The following is a 12,350-nucleotide window of genomic DNA, read 5'->3' as shown; positions in this document are numbered from 1 at the left end:
TGAGTGTATAAGAATAATACTAAATAGTGTGTACTAGTAATACTTGCATTAGTTATGTCGGCATTATTTCTTATATAAATGCATTAGAAGTAAATCAGTAATATATCTTGGTATATTTTTTAATTAAAAAAAATAATTGTTTACAAAAATACCCGCTATACTTTTTAGTTTACTAGTTTAACGGCACGTGCCACGCACGTGTAACTTTTAATTATTTTAAGTTAGACGATTTTGTTGATTGCGAAGATTTTTTAGTGAAGTACAACTTCTCAAAGATCCTTCACATTTTAATATAATAATATAAATATAACATATATTTTATTATAAGTATCTCTCTCTCTATATATATATATATATATTATCACCAAAAGTTTTAAGTGGTTAATGGATCGTCACTTTTGTGTTTGTCATGCAGTACCTTTTTTCGTTGCTATTAGAAGCTAAGAAAGACGTGTCGATTTGAACCATATTTGTTGTACGATTTTTTTTTTCTATACTTAAAATCTTTCCTTATTTTTAAAGTTAAATCTTTAGAAAATCTTTGACTACTTACCTAAAATTTTAAAAAATTTGATACTTCTTATATTTTTCTTATTCTCAAATCTTCTTAAAATCAACTTTAGTTGATTTAGAATTCTTAAACTAATGAAAAATATATTAGTTGTCAAAATTCTGATGACTTCTAATACGAAAAAGTTTTATTATAGATATTGAATTAATTTTCAACTCTTGAATATTAGAAAAATAGTGAAACGACGATTTTGTCTAAAGCAAAAACTTTTTATAAAAGACAAAAAGTTCAAATAATATTTCTAAGACCCTTCTAACCGCACGTGCCTCACACGTGTAACGTTTGATTATTTATATTAAAAGACTTTACCTATTGCAGAGATTTTTAATAAAATGTAAAAGTTTAAATCACTTTTCAAAAATCTTGCACACTTAATATAATAATGTAAACATAAACATATACACATATATGTTTTAGCACCAGAAATTTCAAGTGGTTGATGGATCATTACTTTTACATTTGCCATATAATACCTCTTTTCCTTGTTGTCACATGCTAACATAGACGCACCAATTTGAACAATATTTGCGTTATGGTTATTTTTCTTTGTGTGTGTGTGTATATATATATATATATATATATAAATCTTTATGTTTAAAATGATTTTTTTATAAAATCATTGATTACATTCTTATTACTTACTTAAAACTTTTAAAAATCTGGTACTTCTTAAATTTTTCTTATTTGAGTAGTTTTATATTTTGTTTCTAAATTTTTCAAATCTTCTTAAAATCAAATTTTGTTGATTTAGAATTCTTGTGAAAAATGTATCTATTGTCATTAATTTTGATGACTTCTAATAAAGAAAAGTTTTATCATGAATATATTTAATTAATTTTCAACTCTTTAATTAGGAAAAATTATTGAAACTTCAATGACTTCTAATAAGAAAAAGTTTTACCATAAATATATTTAATTAATTTTTAATTTTTAATTTTTAAATATTAGGAAGACGATTTTGTCTAAAGCAAAAACTTTTAATGAAGGACAAAAAGTTCAAACAATATTTTTAAGGCCCTTCACACTTTCAATATATTATATATTATAGATATAGATATAGATATAGGTAGATTATATATTATAGATATAGATATAGATTTTTATAATTTTTTTACCTTTTCTTTGCTTTTTGTTTAATACAAAATAGGCTTTAGTGTCTTGTCTTTAAAAAAAAAAAAAAAAAAAAAAAAAACATACACACGTATGGTACTTAGGAGTTTAGCACGTAATTTTTTTTTCTAATTCTTCTAACCATAATATTTGCTTGTTACCATAATATTTTAGGACTTTTAGTTTTTTCTTTTCATATATATTTTAGGATTCAATATTATAGTTAATATTAGTATTTTTTTTTCTAATTCTTCTAACCATAATATTTTCTTGTTATCATATATTTTAGGACTCTTAGTTTTTTCGTTCCATATATATTTAGGATTCAATATTATAGCTAATATTATTAACTAATAATTAACTAACTATAATTAACTTCCACCCAAAAAAATATATATTAAAATAATTAAATAATAATTTGAGCAAAATAGTGAAAAGACAATTTTTTCTATTATGTAGTCTTTTAATGAATGACAAAAAGTTTAAATCACTTTTCTAAGGGTCTTCACACTTTTGGTATATTGTAGATATAGATTATAGATAAATTATAGATATAGATACATATTAAGTTCATATAATTGTTCAAATTTATCAAAATGAGTGGAATTTGTAGATTAATTAAAATTTAAATTAGGGATAAAATTGTCAAAAAATTTTAATGTAAGAACTATCAAAATCTCGCGTTCCCTCTTATATATAGTAGTAAATTTATATACATGCCTACATACATACGTACGTACGTACGTACTTACTTACATACATACATACACACACACACACACACACATATATATATATATATATTTCTTGTTACCATATATTTTAGGACTCTTAGTTTTTTCTTCCCATATATATTTTAGGATTCAATAGCTAATATTATTAAAATAATTAATTAATAATTTGAGCAAAATAGTGAAAAGACAATTTTGTCTATTACGTAGTCTTTTAATGAGAGACAAAAAGTTCAAATCACTTTTGTAAAGGTCTTTACACTTTTAGTGTATTATAGATATAGATTATAGATCATAGATACATATTAGGCCCATATAATTGTTCAAATTTATCAAAATGAGTGAAATTTGTAGATTAATTAAAATTTAAATTAGGGATAAAATTATCAAAAAAATTTAATGTAAGAACTATCAAAATCCCGCGTTCTCTCTTATATATAGTAGTAAATTTATATACATGCATATATACATACATACATACATACATTTATATATATATATAAAGTGATAATTAAAGAATTTGGAGGGTAATTTTGTCATTTTATGACTTTATTCCAAGTTAAAATATGGTAGGATTATTTATACCACCCTTTAGGTGGAATAACTTATCCCGAATTTGACAATCAAATATAGCATCAAAAAATTTATCCCGTGATTATTATTTTATTCCGAATCTATATGTTTTAATACCTCACACCAAACAACCCTAGGAGAAAAAGAAAAGATATATATACATACAAAGGATTGCAAAGTACGCCTTTAACTCATTACGTTTCATCCCAAGACCACAAGTTTTTACTCATATGATTATGATTTAATAACTCTAATAACACAAGAAAGATTATCACTCTAAATCAAAGGTAGTATTTCACAGGAAACTCAACTTCTCTTCTTTTCTTTTTGCTCTCTATCCTTAATTATTTACGACTACACCCAAAAATATAATGTAGTTTTAGGAGGAAACAAAATGGTACAATTAATTTTTGAAATACTCTCACGATTATGAAATATTTTTTCCATATATTTCGGGTCTAAAATTTCATATATTATTAGGGTTTGTATATAATTATAATAGTAAAATCAAAATAAGAGAAAAACGTAAAAGTAGCTTAAGTCATTATTTCTTATAAAGTTTGATAGAAAATATTATTTAAATAGAATTGTAGAAAATCTTTTATATATAAGATAAAATTTTAATTAATTTAAAGTGTGAAATATTACGAATTCTTACCTAGATTAAATAAAGACCTTAATTAATTTAAAACCTACATAATGTATAATATTAACGTCTTTTAAAAAATAACCCTAAACCAACTTTGGTAAGAAAAAAAGAACTCCTAAAACTATTTTGGTATTTTTTTTAAAAAAAATAAAAAATATCCTAAATCTATATGAAGTAAAATAGAAATACGTAATATGTATACCATTACACAATTTTAAAAAAATAAATAAAAAATATGTACTTCTTTTCTAATTTTTCCTCCATCTTTTACCATATATGTTAAAATTCTTGGTATTATTAATACGTGAAAAAGGATGGTATTATTAATACATGTCTTAATACACAATAGAGTGTATAACTACATAAGCCGAAAAATAGTATTAAATAAAGTATTAATAGTACACAAAATTAATAGAGACAAACATCCAGTACCCTCGAACTATGGTCAAAGTTGCTACGACACACTCCAACTTCACAAGGTCCTATTACCCCCTGAACTCAATTTTACCGTACTTTTGTCACCCTTCTTTACTAACGTGATACCTTTATTACATAAAATGAAGCCCACGTCAACTAAAAAGATTGATAAAAGGTGTCATGTCAACTAAAAAGAATACCAAAAACACGTTAAAATTTAGTTCAGGGGAGTAATAGAACCCTCGTGAAGTTGAAGTGTGTCGTAGCAAATTTGGTCATATTCAGGATACTAGATGTTGTACTCAAATTAATACACACATTATTTTTCTCAATACACTCTACGAAACGACCCCTAAAAGTATATCACTCACTAATCCAATCGAAATTTAATCCTAGTATTATATCTATCGTTATATAATATATATCCAGGGGCGGCTCTACCCCTTTAAAAAAAAGGCGACCGCCTTAGGCCCCCAAATTTGAGGGGCCTCATTTTTTAAGAAATAATATATATCATATGCAAAAAAATAAAAATAAAAATTATATATAATAAAAGTATTATTAGAAGAAATTTGATATATTTGAAGTATTTTATCTCAAGAATAATTAAATGCATTCATTATATTACTAACTAAAAGAAAATGAATATATAATTTTTAAAATAGACTTTATTTAAAAATAATTTTTTTTCTAAAAATTTAAGGCATGCGTTTGAGTTTAGCCTTAGGCCACTATCTTACTTGAGCCACCTGTATATATCCTCGTATAACTTGTTCACCAACCAAACGATCCTCAAGTGATATGATACGTGTGGCGGCTCCATTTTAGTATTTTTGTATCAAACTTAAAATGTACAACCATTTACTTAGTTATAATGCTAATATAATATATAACTATGGAAAGTGATGAATAGATAATGAAGTTTTAAATATTGCATGGTTATGGTATATATAATGGAGGCTTATTAGACCAATATATTTATCAGATCATATTGAACAAACAAGTACATTCATGAATCTGAGATGATTTTAATTTTATAATCCTAGAAGGATAACTTGATTAATTGGATTATAACTATAGTGCATATATAGTAAAATAACTTTTCCAACATTCTTTTTTGTTTTTTCTTCCATATGGTAACATGCTTATTGTGCAATAGTTCGTAAAACACACAATCTTTGCTCTTCGGGTGAGCGTCCTGTGGTAACTTGCTCACTGTACAATAGTTCGAAAAGCATACAATCTTCGTCGCAGTTTCTGCTCTTCAGGTGAGCACCCTGTAGTAACTTGCTCACTATGCAATAGTTCAGAAAGCACACAATTTCTATCACAGTCTCTGCTCTTTGGGTGAGCACCCTGTGATAACCTGCTCAGTGTGCAATAGTTCGAAAAGCATACAATCTTCGTCGCAGTCTCTGCTCATCGAGTGAGACTGTGCAATAGTTCAGAAAGCACACAACAGTGTGCAATAATTAGCAAAACACAATCTCTTTTACAGTCTTTGCTCTTCGAGTGAACACCGTGTGGTAACCTGCTCACTGTGTAATATTTCGCAAAACACACAATCTTTATCATAGTCTCTGCTCTTCGGGAGAGCATCCTGTGGTAATCTGCTCACTGTGTAATAATTCGCAAAACACACAATTTCTATCACAATCTTTGCTCTTTGAGTGACCCTGTGGTAACCTGCTCACTGTGCAATAATTCGCAAAATTGCACTAGACAAATCCCATGCGACGAACTCATAGTTGAGCGATAGACGAAGGATGAATTCAATCTCAGATCCTTCATGTAAAAAACCCATCTCTCAACCACTCAATCATGCCCTCGTGAGTTTTTTTGGGGAGTGGGGTGGGTGGGGTGGGGGGGAGGGAGGCATTTCTTATAATGTATAATTAGTGCTTAATTAGTTGAGAGCATGAACATTATCTTTAGACTATAATAGTTCAATGTGCTTTTTTAGTTGTAAAACTAGCATCATCTAAAACCATCGTGCACTAAATTTAACATTGACTTTTTTTAACCGAAAAAAAAAAAACATTGACTTTTTTAAAAAATTATTTTAATTTTCATAGGAAACTGTCTTCAAGTTATCATGAGCACGATCATGTAAAAGCTTAAGTTGTAAGAGAAAATACCATTTTAACTACTTATTAATTATGTCTTTAACGTCAGTGTCCTTTATGCTGACATGATTTTTTTTCACAGCCAAATATGATAATTCCTTTTCAATAACATATGGATATCTATAACTGCATCTTGAAGTGTGTGATCATTTCATCAAAAAATTTAAACCTTTGGAAAAACAAAGAAAAAGATTTAAAACCCCCAAAAAAAAAAGAGAGTAACTCCTTAAGTGTCTACAAATACAAAAATGGTTACGTCTTAAATAGAGGTAGACCTAAATATAAGCGGAAAACAATTAAGAAAAGCAATATAAATCTCGATAGTTTGGAAGTTAACTACAGAAAATTTTGATATTTTATATAATTACTGAAATTTCGATTTTGGGTCTGTCAAGATACATAATTAGTTCCTGATACATCCAACGAAGGTATATTTGTTTTTGTTGTAAGGATACATAATTAACTCTTAATATATTTTTTTTTTTTCATTTTGGGTCTATCGATATACATAATACATCTAACGAAGATACTTTTTCTCCATTGTAAAGATAAATATTACCTCTCGATATATTTTTTTCGATTTTGAGTCTGTCGAGATACATAATTAGCTCCCGATATATCCAACGAAGATACATAATTAGTTAAAATTTTTGTGATTACTTTATAAGAATGAAAATTTGTATAAATATGATAAATTAAGGTGTATATTTATGTTATTTTTCCAAACAATTTACGACCCATTTTTCTCTGTAAACATGAATATGTATTGGGACAGTCCTAGTGAGCCCATTACATCCAGCCCAAATTTGTATATCACATATTGGAAGAATTACGTCACAACACTAATTATCTTACTGTATCTATATGATATTTCATATTTTTTTATTTAATTACATGTATTTTATATTTTATAATATTACCGAGATAGTAATGATCTGAAGAGAGTAGGGATGTCAATGGTTTTTCAAAAACCGATTGAACCGACTGAACAAAACAGCTTTAAATCGATTTTTAGGTATTTTTTAATAAAATCAAACGTTTCAATATAAATTTATAATTATACCGAATAATTAGGGTGATTTTTTTAGATACTGAACCGAATAAATATACATACGAAAAATACACTTATACATTAAATTAATTATAAATTACATTATATTTTAGAAAGATTGACCTTGGTCCTTGTTTTGGGATGGATTCAAATTAAGGGTGTCAAGTGGGCCAGGTCCACCCACATAAATCGATCCGGTTTGACCCGGCCCAATAAGTCCAAAGGCTTTAGGATACCGAGTCCTGGGTCAATTTTTTAAAATTTGGGTCCGGCTAATCTGGCCCGGACCAAGCCCGATCCAGACCCGTCGGTTAATCGGCCCGGTCCAAAATAGTTTTTTCTTTTTTTCTTTTTTGAAAATTTGTGATTTTGGGTCAAACTAGTCGTTGGCCCAATGGCTATATAGCCCTTTTTGGGTCCAAACGGCTAGTTTGGGCCCATTAATTAAAAAAAAAATTACTTTTAAAATAATTTTTTAATCCTAAAAAAAATTCTATAAATACCCTACACCTTCAAATCATTTTTCACACAATTTTTCACTCTCTCAAATCTCAATTCTCAAATATTCAATATATTTAATTTCCTAAAGTGCTCACTTTAAATTTTTAATTTTGCGTTTACAAAGTACGAGTGGAAGTTTCTAAATTCGCAACCTTCGGATACTTCCAAAATTTGGTATTGTCGTTCCATCTCTTACGTTTAATTTTTATTTATTGTATTAATTGTTGAATATTTAATTTTATTATATTTGTGTATTTTGAATTTTTTTAGTTTAATTTAATTTATACTATGAATAAATCAAGAAACCTCACTACTAAAGGTATTAAAATTTTTTATCCCGGAAGCGGTAGTGGTAGTAAAAAGCGAATTACTAGTGATAGAGGTACTTCAAGTAGTAGATTACCCGTGTGTCTTCACCTCCGGTACCGCTTGGTACACCTTTTGAGGAAGAAATAGGTGTAGGTGCTCACGATATGAATTATGTAGAAGCTCGGGAAAATTACGGTATAGAAGAAGAAAATGAAGTAGATGCGATTAATTTAGACGAAGATAATGAAAATATTGATGAGACACCCGCAGTAGGAAATGCTAACGTTAGATCTGAATCGGTTAATCTCCCTCCCCGTCCTCCCCGTGCCCCAAGACCTCGTAAAACAATTAGTATTGCATGGTAATTTTTTGAACGTATATCAGATACTGAGGTGCAATGCAATATTTGTCAACAAATATATAAGCATAAAAGCGAAGGCAAGCAAGGGGGTACGAGTACGTTAATGAGACATATAGGTGATGCTCACAAAAGAGAGTTAGAAATTGCACGAGGTGGTGGGGATGTTGATGGGCCAATGCAAACTAGAATGGACCTAGCAACCGGTCAGGTAACGAAGAAGTATAATAAATTGAGGGACCGGGAAGAAATAACTAAAATGGTAGTTGTGGGTTGTTTACCTTTTAGTTTTCCTTCTTCTAATGCCTTTATTCATTATATTCAAGCTATTTATAATCCTATGTTTAATGGTGTTCCTAGAAATACTTGTCGATCTGATATTTTTAGACTTCATTCGCAATATTATTTTTATTTATCAACATTGTTAAAAAATATTCAATGTAAATTGTCCCTAACTTCTGATCTTGGTCGTGTTGTAAGTAAAAATTATTATTTAACCGTTACTTGTCACTGGATGGATAGTAATTTTGTGATGCAAAAACGTATTCTTACTTTTTTATATGATGAAGACCGTAAACATACTGGAGATTTTATTGTTGATTCTATTGTTAAAGTTGCCGAATTTTATGGTATCGAAAATAAAATCTTATGTATTACTTTTGATAATGCTTCTAACAACAAGACTACTATAAAAAAAAAAATCTATGCTATCTCCGTCGTTGCCTGAAATTTTTCATATTAAGTGTGCATGTTATATATATAATTTAATTGTAAAAGATGGTCTTGAATTTTTTTAGCTTTATATTGAAAAAATCCGTCTTGCTATTGGTTTTATTCAAGGAAATAATCGGAGAAAAAGAATTAAAAATTTTAAAATTAAATGTCAAAAAAATGAACTTGCACCGATATTGATGCCTGAGGAAATTGATATTAGATGGAATTCTATTTATGATTTTTAAAAAACTTATTATAAATATAGAGTTCCTATTACATTAGCTTTTAACCAACATTGCGGTTCATTTACTGATTCTGCTGATTGTATGCTACATGATTCTGATTGGGTTGTAATTAATGATCTTGTTAAGTTTTTAGAAAAATTTTATGTAGCTACGGTTGAATTTTTCGGTGCGTATTATCCTACTATTTGTAATATTTTGGGATATATAGCCGATATTTCTAATTTGCTTAAAGAATATAAAAATAAAGATGGTTATAAAGAAGCTGTTGATGCCATGTTTACTAAATTTTAAAAATATTTTTTTTCGATTCCCCCTATTTACTTGGTTGTGCTATGTTAAATCCGTGCATTAAATATAATACTATGTGCCACTTTAGTACTATTATTTATGCTAACTTAGAAATAAATACTAACAATGATTCTGAATCTGAAAAAATAGAACCTGATTTGTGGACGGCTATGAGTGATGCGAATAAATACATAGAAAAATTATATAATCACTATCCTGATTTATTTGACTTAGCCGTACCTACAAATATCACTCCAACTGTCGCTCCTCATCCTCCCGAGTAGCCATCATCTTCTAAAAGGCCAGCACATAGTGGTTTTCCTGATTCCTTTTATGATTTACCTTGTTGGAACAGTGTTGATGAGAGAACTTACACCTCAACTTATCGGGAAAAGTTGAAATATCATCTTCGAAAGCCACCAGAGGATCGCAGACGACGGATCAACACATTGGATTGGTGGAGGAGTAATGAAATATAATATCTCGTGCTTTCAAGATTAGCTGGAGATATCTTGAATGTTTCAATGTCAACCGTTGCATCAGAGAGCGCCTTTGGTTAGGGACGACAACAGCTTGGAGACAATCGACACTCACTGGGAAGCAATGCAATGAATGTTCTAGTTTGCCTGAGCGATTGGATCAGAGCGGAAAGAAGAAATCAAGGAATGGAATTGAAGAAGAGTGACGAGTTGAAACTTGAAGAAATTATGTCTTCACGGGAGAACTCAGCAGAATCAAGTCCAATGCATGGTTTTACCCCGTTGACTTTGACTATCCTATGCAAGTTCCCGTTAATATTAACATGAATGAGTTGGAAAAAATGATGCATAGTTTGTAGATTTTTCATTCATATAAATTTTGGATAATTTCGCAAATCGTAATCAATAAAATTCAACATTCATTCACTCCTCCTTAGTCCTTACTTTATTGATTTAAATTGAATTTCTAGTTTAAATTTAAAACTTACTTCTAATATATTATTAATTTACTACCAAGTATTATTAATAATTTATTATATTAAGCAGCATATGTTTTGTATATTTGTGTATATATCTTCTCTAGATGTGTATATTTAATGTATACATGTGCATATGTTTTATAAATTAGTATATAACTCTATATATATTGTAGTATATACATATATTGTAGTGTTTTTTTTTTTTAAAGTAGTACATATATATTGAATGGTGCATATATTTGTGTATATATCTTCTATTGACGTGTATATTTAACGTATACATTTGTATTTTTATAAATTAGTATATCACTATATATATATTGTAGTATATACATATATTGTAGTATATGTTTTACTTAAACTAGTACATATATATTGAGGTGCGTATATTTGTGTATATATCTTCTATAGACGTGTATATTTAATGTATATATGTGTATATGTTTTATAAATTAGTATATAACTCTATAATATATATATATACTTATATATATTGTAGTATATGTTTTATTTAAAGTAGTACGTATAGTCATATATATTGAATGGTGCGTATATATGTGTAATTGTGTATATATTTTTTAAATTCTAATGTAGAACATACTATATATATATATATATATAGTTTATATATATTGTTTAACGTATTTAAAATGTATATAGGTGGGTATATATTGTGTATATTGAATTTTTTTTTTGATCGGGTTTGACTGTATTTAGGTGGGTTTAACCGGGTTGAGTTAAGTGGGCCAGGTTAGTGTGATTTAATTTTTTACTGTTGAGCTCGGCCTGGCCCGACCCGGCCCACTTAACCCCCAACCCAAACTCGGCCTGCCCACAACCTGATTAATTTTATAGGGCCGATTTTGAGTTGGCCCGGCCCGACCTACTTGACAGGCATTATTCAAATGGACAGGAATAGCTATTCGGTGGAAACTATTTCCAATCGAATGGCCAAGGACTTTCATATGTCATTTTTTAGCCATTTAATCCTTCACTGCTTTAATTGTAAGTTACTCTTCTTATTTTTTAATTTTTGTTTTGATTTATTTTTTTTTACAAAAAAGTTTTATGGAAAATCTTTTTTAAAAGAACATCACTGCTCTTTTTTTTTTTTCACTTTTTTTTTTCCCACTCCTTTTTTGTTGTTCTTGTTTTAAAAAAAATTGGGTGTATAATTATTTCTATGTAATGAATGTATAATTAATGTATAATCAATGCATAATATATATACACTAATTGTATGATGTAAATATATACACACAGGCTAATTAGCACATATTTCCACAATCAAACAAGAAAAAGAATATATTTTTTCCAATACAACCAAATACAAATTAATTGTTATTATTTTTTTATCAATCAACTATAAAAAAAAAGAAGTATTTTTACTGATTATATATAAACAATATACATATTCATCTTTTATACAACAATGGTATAATTCTATACACATCTTATACAGATACTTATTTTATACAATAATGATACAATTTTTATACACATAATATTCAAAATACATATTCTGTAAAACAATTATACAATTTATATACGCATTTAATGTGATCTTTAGTTGCAATAATTATTGATATACGTATTTAATACAATACTATACATTTTTATACACATTCTACACATTTTTTATACATATTTTATACCGATGCAACTTTTATACAATAAAGACATAGTTTCTATACATATATTATCTAGTTTCTATACATATATCTTATATACACACATTCTATACAATAA

The sequence above is a fragment of the Capsicum annuum genome, chromosome 1 (assembly GCF_002878395.1).
Source record: "Capsicum annuum cultivar UCD-10X-F1 chromosome 1, UCD10Xv1.1, whole genome shotgun sequence".
Taxonomy (NCBI): domain Eukaryota; kingdom Viridiplantae; phylum Streptophyta; class Magnoliopsida; order Solanales; family Solanaceae; genus Capsicum; species Capsicum annuum.
The sequence above is the reverse complement of the archived record's forward strand: the minus strand, read 5'-3'. Positions refer to the sequence as shown.